At 38.2% G+C, this 16,639-nt stretch overlaps 1 non-coding gene across 1 annotated transcript; it reads left to right on the top strand.

Moving 5' to 3' along the window:
• The first annotated feature begins 816 nt into the window (after positions 1–816).
• On the top strand, positions 817–923 carry LOC118482326. The gene has a single exon (XR_004868369.1). It is a non-coding gene; the product is annotated as a small nucleolar RNA R71 (small nucleolar RNA).
• Positions 924–16,639: the final 15,716 nt, after the last annotated feature.

Here is a 16,639-nt window from a genome sequence, read left to right on the forward strand (position 1 = left end):
AATGGAGCTTCCTCGGGACCCATAGTACGGTTTCTCAACTTGATGAGATGTACTTGCGCCTTTGGGTTGGTTTCGGTATTACTTGGTAACGCGCCTTGTGGTCTCTCGGAGAAATTTTGAGCTAGTTGATTTAATTGTTTTTCAACGTTTTGAATACTAGCTTGTTGATTTCTAAAATTCGATTCCAATTGTTGAAATCGATCCGAGTTTTTCTGTTCGGTGTCGGAGATGTGGCGAGATACGGTACCTTCAAGCCTTTCTCGTCCCCCTTGTTGTTGAGAGAAATTTTGTGACTCGTTTCTTGGTTGTTGAAAGTTTGTTCGTTGGTTTAGATTTTGTTGGTTACTATTATTGCCGGGTTCTCTCCAACCAAGGTTAGGGTGGTTACGCCATCCTTGGTTGTAGGTACCCGTTGGAGGACCCGACGGCCTAGGTCTATTATCAATGTAGTTTACCGATTCTGTTTGATTATCTACTTCTTTCTTATAACTCCAATTTTCATGTGGCCCACCACACCCCTCACAAGCCATAACCGAGGCCGTTTTTTCCATTTCTAGCTTTTTGATTTTTGAAAAAAGGGCCTCGATTTGAGCTTGTAAAGAAGTGTTTTCATCAACCTTATGGGTGCCCGGGGCAATAGATTTATTGCCTCGGGGAGTGTGCCACTAAAAATTTGTTTGAGCAATTTCCTTAATTTGATTATATATTTCATTTGGGCGACGATTACCTAAAAGTCCCCCGGAGCTAGAGTCAAGTGTTTGTCTTGTGTGTGGCAACAACCCATTATAGAAAGTGGATACTTGTTGCCATATCGCAAGACCGTGATGAGGACACTTTCTTAGTAGCTCCTTAAACCTTTCCCAAGTTTCATATAAGGATTCCCCATCCTCTTGTGAATATGTATTAATTTCAGTCATTAATTTAGCCGTTTTAGCAGGAGGGAAATACTTATATAAAAACTTTTGGGCTAGTTCATCCCAGGTGTTTACCGAGCCAACTGGGAGGGTATTAAGCCAAGCCTTAGCTCGGTCCTTTAGTGAAAATGGAAACATTCGAAGGCGGATGGCGTCGTTTGATGCTCCATTGATCCGAAAGGTATCACATATTTCTAAGAAATTAGTAATATGTAGATGGGGATCCTCGTCCGCAAGTCTGTGGAAGGTTGCGGAGTTTTGAAGCATTTGTATCAAATGCGGCCGAAGTTCGAAGTTGTTGGCTTCGACATTCGGTGCATTGATAGCGGCGCCGAGATTACCTACGGTGGGTCATAGGTAATCCATGAGGGTACGTTGGTCCGCCATTGGAAGTGGGCCCCCGACACTTTCTCTAGGTTTTTAGCTTTAAGTCTTCTTATTAGAAAGCGTTCGGGTTCGTCTAGGGGTTCTTTTATGTCTCTACTAGAACTGGAGCTCATACACTACATGGAAAGTTCAGATGTGGCGCCTGGTTCCAAGTCCTGCAATAAAAACAAAAAGAATGTTGGTCAGAAACTTCACCACGGCCCCGTGCTCAGGTGAACACGACCCGTGGTCGGAGATACAGTGATTGTTTTCCGGATCCCTGTTACTGGGGAGTTCGACACGGCCCCGTGCTCAGCTCTCTGTAACTTGGAAAATAAAAACTGCCAGTAACAATGCTGGGCACGACCCTTGTCCGACCAGGCACGACCCGTGCTGAGTTCTGCAGAAACTGAAAATTTAAAAAATCCTAAAAAAACAGAAAAAATAAGAAAAAACGATTAGGCCGTTGATTCCTAACTTTCTTAAAATCCTTGTGTCCCCGGCAGCGGCGCCAAAAACTTGATGCGTGTGAAGTGTCGTATAGTTTTTAATGTATATTTTAAGCCCTTTAACACTTTTTAACCAAGTTTTAAATTTATAAAACACGATATTTACTAACACTAAACACACATATGGGCAAGTGCACCCATCGTGAGCGAGGATACAATCCTAAAGGGTCGGATTATTGAAAGATAATTAATTAAGTTATTAATGCGTAATGTGGTAGGCCCCTCTTTTGAAGGTGACGTTACCCTCGGCTAAGTAGTCTGAGTCAGCAGGGATACAGTCCTAAGTAGCCGGGTTAATGTTTTAATAGTAGCTTACATATGAGGGGATCAAAGAGTTTGGACCCCGCCATCCAATACCAATGGGTATTGAAGGAGGTCCTACTAAATTTGACCCAGGTCCTTGCAGGATCTATACACTGAACAAGGCAAGACTCTTACCAAACCATTCCCTTAACCCCCGACTAGGTAGCCAACATATCTCCATATAGACCGTGGAGATATGAATGGTGAAAATCTTTTATTTTATATAGTCAGTAAAATAATCCCAAGACACCACGAACAAATGATAAGGAAGATTCACCTTCAACATACGAAACTAGTTATTAAAGTCATTAATACATAACCAAATAAAAAGTGCGAAAAGATTAAAAATAAAAAGTATTACACTAGACACTTGTCTTCACCAAGTGATGTAAGAGACTTAGGCAAACATGGCCTTTGATTGTCAAGAACTCTTACGATCAATCTTGGATCCCGAGACTACCCACACACTCTATGATGGATGATGGTGGTGGATGTGGGTTGTGATGGTGGTGGATGTGGGTTGTGATGGTGGTGGTGGGTGGGTGAAGTGTGAGAGAGGTGGTGTGCCAAGGGATGGTTTGCAAATGAGCCAAGCACCCCTATTTATAGCCTGCACAGAAGCCCGGACACGGCCCCGTGTCCATTGGGCATGGCCCTGTGTCCAACCATCTTCTCTTTCTTCATTAAATGCAGTTTGTCTGCATTAGTTCACCACGCCCCTGTGTCTGCTGGGCACGACCCGGTGTGCAGAAGCGTATCTGTATTATCAAGATTTACCTAGATTCTGCGAATCTTAGAGTTGACCACGGCCCCGTGTCCGCTGAGCACGCCCCCGTGGTGGATGATAGAAGCTTCTACAACTTTGTCTTTTCTGCAGACACTTGGGCACGCCCCCGTGCTCATTGAGCACGGGTCGTGTTCAGCGTTCTGTTCTCTTGTTTTTGCTTGGGAAGATGCTGTCGGGGGGTCAGGCATGTCACATTTATTCCTTTTCTTGTATTTATGTTAGATTTAGCTTCCTTTTTGCTTCTTTTGTTCATTTGAGCTCATTTAATCCTGAAAATACAAAAGGAAGACAAAAACACACTTTTTCCAACATTAGTACTAAAAAAGGGTTAGTTTTATGCCACATTTGATGTAATTTAGATGTTTCATTTTTCGCACATCAATAGGTCATTTATTCATCCATTTTGTTCACACCATTCTTTTTTTCTTACACACTCTTGGAGCTTGCTTCTACAATTGTGGCCTCCATTCCTTAGTTCTAATCCTTCTTCTAAACACAAGCAAGTGTTTCTCCTAGTCTATTTCATTTTCGTAGTAAGTTATTAGCCAAAAGTCAAGCAAATTGACTTTTGCTTTGATTTTCGGTTATGACCTTTTTGGTCAAGTCAAAGTTCAAATTGAACTTTGCTACGTGATCGTAATAATGAAGGTGTTAATCCCTCGAGATTACACCCTCTGATCATCACATATAGTAGGTGAAATGACGAGTCAAACTTTTATGAAATAAAAGTAAAAATGCCTAAAAATGCATTTTACGACGAATGAGTTTTTGGGTATTAAAACTTAAAGTTTTGACACCAAATCAGTTTCATAAAATTATTAGACATGTGTTAACATGTCTAGCTCGTCATTTCTAATTTAGTGTTTCATTTCTAGTCGAAAGTCGAGTAGTTTGACTTCTACTTTAACTTTCGATTCCGACCCGTTTGGTCAGCGTTAGGATCCGATCAAGCCCATTTATACGACCATAGTAATATAGGGAATAACCCTCTAAGGTTATACCTTATGGTCATGTCGTTTGGTTAGTCAAATGGTGAGTCAACTTTAAATACTTTTAAAAGGTCAAAAATACCCTTTTGCGTAAAATAGCTTTAAACCTATATGAGAAATATTTTTGACATCTAAATTGGTTATACAACATTATTAAACATGTTTTGACATATCGGACTTGTCATATGACTCATTCGACCATCCGGACCAGTAGTTATGCATACGACCCGTTAAAGTGGCGTAAACCAGTTTAACAAGTCATAACGAGTCAAAACACCTATAGACACTTTCCAATCAGAATATAAGGTTTAGTAAACCACATTATACGAGACCCTTCGCTCGTTTGGTTAATAAACCACATTCTATCCATACTTCCGTTTAAGCCATGATACACACTAACTATATAACAATTCAACATAATTAGGACACACACTTGAGCTTTGCATACACATTTGGACAAGACATCTACACAAACCTGTGAGTACATAGTTCCCCTCTTTTACGCTTTCTAAGTGTTTTGGGGTGATTCATATGTGCATATAACTGTTTTCAAGATTTCAAAATACAATATTCATATATGGTTTATATATTCACACAAAAATAGTTTTCAATTCGCATGAAACTTGATGGTGCATTGAAACTCGACAATGATACATTCATTAACTTTGGCCAAGCCGAGCGGTAGTATGTTATGGTACCATAGGACTGACAATCCCGTTTCCAAATTTCCCGTTTCAAAATACAATATTCATATATGGTTTATATATACACACAAAAATAGTTTTCAACACGCTCTTAAATTAAAACCATTTTCAAGTCATCACATGTTTGAATGTATTCGCCAACAACCTATACTTTAAGTTTTATACTAGACAAGACAATTTGGTTTTCAACAAGACAAAACAAATTAATTCATACTCTACAAAACAATTGGTTTATACATGACACATACAATTTGGTTTACACAAAACAAGGACAATTGGTTTATACATGACACGGACAAATGGTTTTCAAGTTAAAGATATATAAACCATACAAAGTTTTCCGATTACTTTCACAATTTTACAAAACAAACATTTTTGTCAAGGTTCAAGGCTACAAAGATTTACTTATAAAATCAACTCGTGTAGTTGGTTAACCCTTTTCAACACAAAACTTGAGCCATAAACTTGACCACAAAACCTATGTTACTCACCAACATTCAATGTTGACTTTATTTTCACACATATTTCAGGTGTTATTATGCGTGATGATTATTCAAGTATGCTACATGTAGGAATGGACTCGAGCCTTAGTCTTCTTTAATTTAAAAACAATTACTTGTATTCTGTGTTTTGTAAAACAATGTAATATAATGAGACTTTAGTACCATGTGTTATGAGCAATTTGTAACGTGACTCCCCGATGATTCCGCCGCGAGTTGTTTTATACGCGGTCGGGGTGTTACAGTTGGTATAAGAGCATTGGTTATAGGGACTTAGGTTATTAGAATACTTTTGACCTAGACTATAACCTTCCTAGGGACCCAAACATGAGTTAACTTAGGATCTCTATCCTAATCCCCATCCTCATCATTGCTATAACTCCTCTATAAATCATCTAGCCTTAGATGATTTATCTAAAATCCTTAGGCTTTTAAGCCTTTGATGTGTTCAAAATCTCGTCAAAGTTTGGGTTTTAATAATGTGCCCACGTGCAATCTGGAAGGGTGGATGCCTGTACCCTAAGTTTTTTGTCTAAGGCTAGAGTGTGCATTCAAATCCACTTAATCGGACCAGTCACTCTTACCTGGGAACTCTTGGGGTGAGTGTCCACTTATAGGCTAAAGCATGTCTTCGCGATACATTATTGTAACGCCCTGCGTCCCTAAACTTTAGGCTTTTGGAAAGTTTGGTCCCTATACTTGCCTATTGTCAGTCTTAGTCTCTAATCTATGTAATATGGATACTTTTGATACTTTGAGTCTTAAATACTATGATACTTGAATCTTGATTCTTGATACTTAATACTATGAGACTTGACACTTAAATCTAGATACTTGATACTTGGATTCTTGATACTTGATACTTGGGAAACTATACTCTTGACTCTTGATACTTATTTGGTGCTTGATTCTTGAGACTCGTGCAACTTGATTCTTGGTTGAACGAGAGACTTGAGTCTTGTCACTGGCGGAAATCTATGAAACATGGAAACTTTTGGTGTTTATGATGTAATCTAGTTGTGTGATACTCTTACCAAATAATACGTAACGCAACGCTTAATCTAACTCGTAAAACGAATCAAAGATGGGAACGCGGAAGGGATGGGATTGACCAAGTGGCACTCTATCGGATGACCATCCGATCGGATAGCCATCCGATTGGATGGCCACCCGATCGGATGGCCACTCGATCGACCCGCTACCCGACCCATGCACACCGCCCTAGTCCCTCTCTCACACTATAAATAGGCCTGTCACATCAGCCCTTCACTAATGTGACAGCCTCACTCGACCCAGACGCACACACACCTCATTTCTTCGATTTCTCGGCGATTTCGGTACGTTTTACGCTAGATCCTTATATTTTCTTGTTCTACACATCATTTCCTACGAGATTCTCCTTTGAAATCTCACTTTCCACCGTGAAATATCTTAGATCTGAGTTCTTGAGGATGATGTCAACATGGTGGTTTGTACAAACTACTATAGGATGTCATTCCTGGTAAGATCTAGCTCAGATCTGAGGAATTCCATGTGTTTTTCACCAAATCTAAGCTAGATCTAGGATTTTTTTTCATAATAAAACTTGAAGTTATCTTCATCTTTTCTTCAACTTTTTACTCTAAACGGTGGAATCCGGGTCTAAACGGACTGTAGGCTTGATGAATGGTCTGGAGTTGGCTGGGAAACGGATTGTTGCCGGAGAAGATGGCCAGAATACGGATTCCGACATAAACTTGTTATGAACAGACGACTGATTGGGCAGGGGTGATTCCTATCCGATCAGAACAACTGTATGTTGATAAGTTTATCGTTGTCTCAATACATACCGTGCCGTCATCGTTAAACCAGAAACTTAGAAACTTTACAAAGTTATAAACGGGACAAAGACCACTCGATCGAGCGGCAATCCGATCGGATAGCCATCCGATCGAACAGCCACTCGATCAGGTGACACTTGCCTCAGAATCTTTCAACACTTAGAAACTTTTTCAGAAACTTGAAACTTTGGAACCCTTGATCGAATGGCGACCCGATCGGATAGCCATCCGATCAAAGCAACCAAGACCCTTAACAACACTTGGATTGAGTGGCAATCCGATCGGATAGCCATCCGATCGGACAGCCACCCGTCCCACTCACACGTTAGTCACCCGATCAAGTGGCAATCCGATCGGATAGCCATCCGATCGGACAACCATCTGATCCATGACTGATCCGACACTTTGTGCAATCTCGTTACTCTGCCCGACTCTTATCTTTTGTAATCTAATCAGGCTAATTCTAAAAGAGCTCCCTTTGATCCAATAATAGTCTTAACTGTTAAGCAATCACTATGAGTATACTCGATCCCTTTTTGTTTTAATTTTTTTGGGATGTAACATGTATTCTAAAAACCACGAAACCTGATACTTTTGAATCTAAACTCTATCCTATGTGTACGTGAAACTTGTGATTCTCGATTCTTGATTCTTTGTGCTATGTGACGTTTAATCTAGATGTGTGTAGTTGATATTCACCAAATTACCTATGTTTTATTCCCCCATTTTACCCCTGTTTTACCCCTATTTTACGCGTTTTTGGCCGTAAAACCGAGAATCAGATACTGAATTAGGTGTATTTGTGTTTACAGGCCTAAAACAGCGTGCCAAACAAGAAGACGATGAAAATGAGGATTTTCCGGGCGAAACGGCAAAGCTGCGAAGATTCTGTGAAGAAACTGACCTGGGCGAGTTGCACGGTCGTGCCTCTCATGGCACCACCGTGCGGATCCGACATCAGAGCTCAGCTCGAAGTTGCACAGACAGTGCGATCAGGAGTGCAAGGCATCCTCGGAGACGCACGACCGTGCGTCTGTTGGCACCCCATGCGATTACGATGACCAGTCACTTCCCGGAGATGCACCACCCGTTCAGATGCTCGTGCCTGTCAGTTATCGGCGACGCACACTCGTGGACCCGTGGAACGACCGTGCAACTACGAAGACCGGACCAAGACTTGCTGATGTCACACAGTATGGTGAACAGGACAATAAAGTGAACGGTCGTGCACTTTAATGGCACGACCGTGCGATCTGAAAAAGTTATAAAAAACAGAAAACAACTTTTATTTCAAAGATTCTGGACTTTTGGGAGCTTAACAGGCGAATTATCAGGCTTCGAAGGCACTAGCTTTCACCCGGATTCAAGCCCCATTGTGCCGTTTAGCTCCGTTACTATCCAGATACTCAATCTTGTGCTTGTTTATGGTTTGATTCTTCAATCTTTCCATGTTTTTGTTCATGTTTCAAGCATTTAAGATTGATGATTATGTATTATTGTAAGCCTAAGGGCAAAAACACTAGTATCCCTTGCTTAATTACAACCATTAATATGTTAATTATGTTGTAATGACACTTTGAAACATTTTCTATGTTAATCCTTGATGATTAGTTTGCAACCTTGTTTATTGATATTCGCTAATTTACTCATATTTTAGTCCCCCGTTTTACCCCTATTTTATGTGTTTCCGGCCGTAAAACCGTCATTCGGATACTTAATTATCTACATATTTTGTTTACAGGCCTAAAATAGCATACCAGACAAGATGATAGCGAAAACGAGGACTTTCCGGATAAAACGACGAAGCTGCGAACCTTCTGTTAGAAAAACTGACCTGAGCGTGCGACCTTATGCACGACCGTGCATATCCGATGATCCATGAAGACCCCGGCATTGAACGAGGGTGCAACTCCGTGTGCAGGGAATTGAAGGCCAACCCGAAATGGCACGGTCGTGCTGTATGCGGAACGGGCGTGCATATCCGACGATCCAAAAAGACCTCGGAACTGAACGACCAAAGGACCAAGCGTGCAAACAAGACCTCGGTGAGGAACGACCGTGCCTAATGAAGAACGGCCGTGCGTGTCTGAAGACCAGTCAACGATCTGTGACGTCATGCAGTATGGTGGACCATACCCAATAATTGCTTAAAGTGCACGGTCGTGCGATCGGAGAACGACCGTGCGACATCGAAAAAGCATAAAAACAGAACAGAACCATTCTATCAGTAACTCTGGACATTTTTGGGAACGATTCTGGCGATTTTCAGGCTCCGGATGCTTCTGCTTTCACCCGGATTCAAGCCACATTTTGCCGATAAGCTTCGTTATCTTCCAGATTCTTAATCTTGTGCTTGTTTATGGTTTGGATTTCTAATCTTTCCAGAATTTTGTTAATGTTTCAAGCATTTAGATTAATATTTATGTATTATTGTAGCCTTTGGGCAAAAACACAACAATCCCTTGCTTGATTATAACCATTAGTATGTTAATCTATGTTTGTAATGACATTTTGAAGTGTTTTCTATGATTATCTTTGATGATTAGTTTGCAACCTTGTTATTGATATTGATTTCTTGATTATAAGTAATTGTGTTGGATGATTGGTGCTTGGTTAGGTAAGATAGTTGAAAAATGAAGCTTATTTAATCATGTATTAGTAAACTTTTAATTTGGTTAACTAGCTTAACTTGGTTAAAATGTGGGCACCATGATACTCTAACGGGTTAGTGGTTTAATAAAATGTAATTATTGTTAATCAAGAAAGCTTGCCCTCACGGAAGGACTCTAACGGGTTAGATGGTGTTGTTATGAATTCTTGCCATGATTTGTTAGCTTAGTTAGTAGTTTCGGCCAAAATTGCTATCTTGGTGAATTTATGTGCAAGATTTGTAAAATGAACTCGGTTGTGATTTAATCTAGTTTATGCTTGTCTCGGTGGTTGCATTGTGTTTATCGGTGTTGCTTTCCTTGATTAAGTGAGGTTAGAAAACTCCTAACGGATGACTAACTTATTTTTAGGAGATTTTTATAGACATTTATCAATTGCACGTTAAAGAACAATTTTAGGTGGTTAAAGTGTGTTTATCGTTTTAACTTTCCGAATGATTGTCATGTTAGGATTCCCGAAAGGGATACTAATTGCCTCAAAAAGATGGAAAATTGACCGAATGCTTCTAGTGCCAAAACTGACTTAGTTGACATGCTGTGGTTGTGTATTAAGCAAGGCTATTTATATATAATTTAATATGTTTTATAAGTATTTGTTTATGCTTACTTTAGTTTAATTAAAACCAAAACAACTTATGTTTTTACCGGTAGTTTAGTGACAAAGGTCTAGTATTATTTCTCCGCCCATTTCCGTGGATCGATACTTGGTTCTTACCGATACTTTACTACATATATGACGGGGTACACTAGCCCTTTTCGTGTGTGTTTTGATGTAAAAGTAATAATCACTTTTATAAATTTAAAACCAATTCGTGTGTAATTTCATTGTAAAAATATGTATAGTCGCGCACGTACCATTTATTGATGTTGATTTCTTGATTATAGTTAATTATCTTGGATGATTAGTATGTGGTTAGTTGAGATATTTGAAAGAAGAAGCTTAATTAATCATGTATTAGTAGACTTTGAACTTGTTTAACTAGTTTAACTTGTTTAAATTGTTTGCACCATGATACTAGAAATGGTTAGTGGTTTAATAAGGGGTAGGTATTGTTAATCAAGAAAGCTTTCCCTCAAGTAAGGGCCTTAACGGGTTAAATGGTGTTGTTATGAATTCTTGACATGAATTGTTAGCTTAGTTAGTAGTTTAGGCCAAAATTGCTATCTTGGTGAATTTATGTTCAAGATTTGTAAAATGAACTCGGTTGTGATTTAATCTAGTATATGCTTGTCTCGGTGGTTGCATTGTGTTTATCGGTGTCACTTTCCTTGATTAAGTGAGGTTAGAAAACTCCTAATGGATGACTAACTTATCTTTAGGGAATTTTCATAGACATTTATCAATTGCACGTTAAAGAACAATCTTAGGTGGTTAAAGTGTGTTTATCGTTTTAGCTTTCCGAATGATTGTCATGTTAGGATTCCCGAAAGGGATACTAATTTTCTTAAAAATGGAAAATTGACCAAGTGTTTCAAGTGACAAAACCGACTTAGTTCATATACTTTGGTTGTGTATAAAGCAAGGCTATATATTTATTTTCGTATTTGGAGTCTATTATGTTCTTATAAATATTTGTTTATGCTTATTTTAGTTTTTAGAAAATCACTCACTTATCTTCCTACCGGTAGTTTAATGACAAAGGTCTAGTATTATTTCTCTGCCCACATCCTTGGATCGACACTTGGTTCTTACCGATACTTTACTACATATATGACGGGGTACACTTGCCCTTTCGTGTGTGTTATAATGTTGAAGTATAAATCATTTTTATAAATTTAAAACCGAATCGTGTGCAGTGGCGGAATTAGAAGAAAAACTTAGGGGTATCCCAATTTTTTTTTACTGTACAAGCGAACATTCAAAATTTTGGCTAGGTTCGGGTTGGTTCCTAACGTAAGTTTTTGTATCTTTTGATATGTACTAATAATTCATCACAAACTTTAATTTAGTATATTTGTTAAAGTGTTTGAGGTTTTCTAATACAAAATAATGTCGACATCAAAGCATTTTTATACGACGATAAGCGTTATCCGGTATTTACATAGTTTAAAAAATAGATGATTTATAATAAAAGGTTGTTATAAGTAGTGAGCTTTAAATAAAACAAAATAAAAAATTTAATAAACTAATACGTAATAAGTTGATTAAATAATAAATAATATATTGATTAATAAACTAATAGATAAGTTACTATATACTAATCTATATCTATACTATATAATAAAAGAAACCACTTTGAGGACACTTGTCATCATATTAGGCCATCTCTTATAGATAATTGTTATTTTAGTTTAATCTCTTTTAACTAATTATAGATAATCTTCTTATTAACTATTATTTAGTTTAATAACTTATAGATAATTATTATTTAGTTTAATATCCTTCTCATTTATAATATTATTTATTTGAATTAATTAGAGTTAATTACTGTTTTCGTCCATGTGATTTATCAAAAATCACTATTCAGTCAATTAGTTTAAAAGTTGCGATTTCAGTCCCTATTGTTTCACTTTTGTAACTATTTCAGTCCATGTCGTATCCATTTCAGTCCCTGTAATTAACAGAATAATGGATTGAAATTGTTATGAAATTGAAACCATAGGGACATAAATGGTTACGAAAGTGATACCACAGTGACTGAAATCGCAATTTTTAAACTAATGGACTGAAATAGTGAATTTTGACAAACCACAGGGATGAAAACAGTAATTAACTCAATTAATTATTACTTTTATATTTATCTATTTATTTAAATTCAAACTTAGTTATCTAATTTGATCTTGACTATATTGAACGTTTTGTTTAGTTTGGTATCAAATAGATTTTACGAAACTTGAAATAAAATTAACTAATATTATTTATCATTTATATATTTACGGAGTTTTAAATAAAGGGTTACATTTATTGAGACTTCGTTAACAAATTTTGAAACAACAGAATAATCTATTTTTATCATGAAAACCAAACTTTGTATTAGTATATTAAATATTTTTATTTTCACTATACAAAATTACATTTACTCGACCCATGTAATACATGAGGTGTTTTAAGATATAACTTTTTATTATTTGATATATAAAGTTAGATATATTCAATTCGCACAATACACATGGTTTTTTAAGGATATATTTTTTATTATTATTTAGTACAGAAAATTATATTTATTCAAACCGTGTAATACGCATATTTTAAAAGATGTTATTTTTTATTATTTGGTATATAAAATCACATTTATTCAACCGTGTAATAAATGAGGTTTTTTAAAGATGTATTATTTTATTATTTAGTAAAAAATATTACATTTATTCAAACTATGTAATACATGTGGTTTTAAAGATATAACTTTTTTATTTGGTATATAAAATTACATTTATTCAACCCGTACAATATGATTCTTATAGATATAACTTTTTATTATTTAAGATATAAAATTATATTTATTCAACCCGTGTAATAAAAGAGGTTTTTAAAGATACATTGTTTTATTATTTAGTATATAAAATTTATTTATTTAACCCGTGTAATACACGGGGTTATAACCTAGTAGATAACTAATTGAATAATAATATGTAAAAAGTGAAATTGTAATTGTAAATTATAACTAAAACTAATATTAATAAATAAAAATAGGGAAACAATGATAAGTTATTGAACCCACGTGGGATACAGCCCACTTTCCAAATTCCAAGAGAAGGAAAAAATTCAAATAATAATTGCTAATCTTTTGGTTTTAAAAAAAAAAAAAAAGGGAGTGTCTTCTTCGTTAGTCTCTCTGCAACTATGGCGGAGATCTCACCACTCTTCATATTATTTCATTTTTCTTCTTTATTTCTCACTAATATTATATTCAGGGGTATCCTAATAATTGCTTAGTGGTATTCAAATACATAAAACCGAAAAGCACAATATTTTTTTGTATTTCGTCAAGAAAGTTGAGGGGTATCCCGGGCAACCCCTCACCTCCTTGTAGATCCGCCCCTGATCGTGTGTAAGATTCTTTGTAAAAACATGTATATACGCGCACACATCAAGTTTTTGGCGCCGTTGCCGGGGATTGTGGCTAGCTTTAGGAACGACCCGAGTCATTATTTTATCGGTGTACATACTTGTGAATATTTGTGAATATTTTCCCATTCATTTATTTGTTTGTTTATTTGTTAATATTTCTTGTTTTTAATTTAATTTATTCGTTTCCAAGCTTATTTTTAAATTCTTGTAAATTTTTATTTCATTTAATGGTTCGAATTCGAACTAATTATTCATTTATTCTTTGAGTTTTTGGCTCCGAAAAATCATTTTTATGCTAGCCGATTCCATTATTTTTATTGTTTTGATTTTTATAAAATTCTGGGCCCATTCATGAATTTTTTAAAAAATTTCCAGCCCATTTAAACAAAAATTCCGTTTCCATTCAGCAGCAAAAAAAAAAAAAAAGGAAACAGCATTATTATAATAATAAAATATTCATTGTGTCAATTTTTCGTTTTTCAGGTTGATGTCCTCAACCCCCGCTACCGACGCTGTTGAGCCTTCAGACGAACCCGAGCGTGATCTGAGGAGACGTCTTCGTGAGAGATCTCGTGCGATTGGGCTGTTAATCGCAGCTGGTGAGCTGGAGCCGGTGGTACCCGCTGAAGCCGAGGGCTCAGGGGACGAAGGATACGCAATCATGGCGGACGACGAGCGACCGCTTAATGAATCGAATCAGCCCGGAGGAACAGGCCTGGTGCCCAGTATTATTAGACCTACTATAGATGCACCTACTTTTGAAATTAAATCTAGTATTATTAATATGGTGCAGAATTCGGTGCAATTTGACGGGTGCGAGCATGAGGATCCCGGACGACATATCGCTGCTTTTCTCGAGGTATGTTCGACGTTTAAGATTAGAGATGTTTCGGAGGATGCTGTTCGGTTGAGGTTGTTTCCATTCTCACTGCGTGACAAAGCGAGAGCTTGGCTTATGTCACTTCCAGCTGGGTCCATCAGGACCTGGAATGAGCTGGCGGAGCTATTTATGCAAAAATACTTCCCGCCTGAGAAAACAACCAAGTTACGAAACCAGATTGTGACCTTTCGCCAAGACGAGGGAGAGTCGTTGCATGTGGCCTGGGAGCGGTTTAAGGATTTGTTACTTGATGTTCCACACCATGGCTTCTCCAAAAGACAACTGGTATTGACGTTCTACCAAGGGCTTAATTATGATACGCAAGAGAGATTAGATGTGAATGCAGGAGGCGATCTAGGAACGAAGACGCCAAATGAAGCATACGCTATCATAGAAAAAGCTGCGTTGAAGTCCAGTTCGCGTCAAGGAGGAGAGAGGCCCCATACATCATCATCATCATCTCGCCCAGGAGTACACGCTGTGGACGACTACACAGTCATTACTGCACAAATCTCAGCTCTTTCGGCGAAGTTTGGTAAGTCCCAGATGGCTGCACAGGCTAGTTTTGGATGTGACCAGTGCGGAGTGTCACACGAGCTTGGTGCATGTCTTCAGGGAGTTGTGTATGAGGGCCAAGAAGAAGTAGATTTTGTGAGTATTCAGGTGAGGCCGCAGAACAACCCGTGCATCAATACATACAACCCGGGTTGGAGGAATCACCCAAATTTTGGGTGGCGAGTGAATGTGGGTAATCAGAACCCACTAGGATTTGCCCAGCGCGCTCCAGCGCCGCAGCAGGCTCACGGTCAGCAATTCCAACCTTACAACCAACCATTTCAGCCACGTCCATACTCGTATCCAAATTAGGGCACAGGGAGTAGCTCCCAGCAGCAAGCCCCTCAATCAAGTTCTAAGCTGGAAGAAATGATGGCTCAGCTTCTTAGCAGCTCCACGAGTGCAAATCAGTTTGCTGAAAAGCGATATCAACAAAGCGAAGATCGTTTTTTAGCCCATGAGGGAGAAATGAGGAGTCAAAAAGGCTCGATTCAGAATATCGAGAACCAGGTTGGTCAGCTGGCGAAGATGATTTCGGAGAGACCCCCAGGTGGTCTTCCAGGCAACACAGAGCCAAATCCGCGTGCGCATGTAAATGCGGTCATGACTAGGAGTGGCAAGACGATCGGACCTAACATATCGGACTCACCGCCGATCACTGAAACGGTTCTGACTGATACACCGGACGAGGTGCAAGCCAGGCGTGGCCCAGCAAGTATAACACAAGTCCAGGAGCCAGTCAAAGAGTACACTCCTCTAGTTCCATACCCGGGCCGGCTGAAGAAACAGAAAAATGAAGAATAATACGGTAAGTTCCTTGAAATGTTTAAGCAACTGCATATAAACATACCGTTTGTTGAAGCCCTGGCCCAGATGCCAGAGTATGCGAAATTCTAAAAGGACATCCTCTCGAATAAGTAGAAGCTCAAGTATATATCATGTGTTGTGATGAATGAAAGTTGTTCTGCCATTCTGCAAAACCATCTTTGTGACAACCCGAACTTTCAAGGTTTGTACCGTTTGATCTCGTGACTCTAACTTCTCGTAATTCTCTCCTTTCATGCTTTTGGTTATATTAAACTTCTCATTTCACCTCTTGTTGTGATAAACTTGTCGAACGCGAATTTACTTGGCTATGATTGAGGGTGTGGTTGAATCCGTTTAAGTGTTTGGGTTTACGTATAGGAGTCACACATTGAACTGGGCCGCCGTATTTAAATATGGGCCTCGAGTGTATCAGGCTACACACGCACACCCGAAACCTAAACTGAATACTTGATTACACCCAATGACATCGGACTTGTACATGGGCTTTGTAGAGCCCAAATCGATGATAGAATTGGGCTGGCTTATTACTTCAGCGTATATACACGATGAGATGCACGTAACAAACGATTACCATCATATACAACCCTAGTTTCTTTTTCCTCTCATCAAGACCCGACGGCAACATCTTTTTACGAAACTCTCTTCGCGAAACTATTGTTCCTTCTCGTCAATCCTTGCATTCGGGTATGTATGAGCGTTGTATTTTGGATTTATCGCTACATAGTCATGAATATGTGCTTATGTGTGTGTTGTGTTACATAGCTTGGTTTAATTATTGGTAGTTTTGTAATAAATCTTGATTCGAT

This window comes from Helianthus annuus, chromosome 9, assembly GCF_002127325.2.
Source record: "Helianthus annuus cultivar XRQ/B chromosome 9, HanXRQr2.0-SUNRISE, whole genome shotgun sequence".
In the NCBI taxonomy this organism is placed as follows: Eukaryota; Viridiplantae; Streptophyta; class Magnoliopsida; order Asterales; family Asteraceae; genus Helianthus; species Helianthus annuus.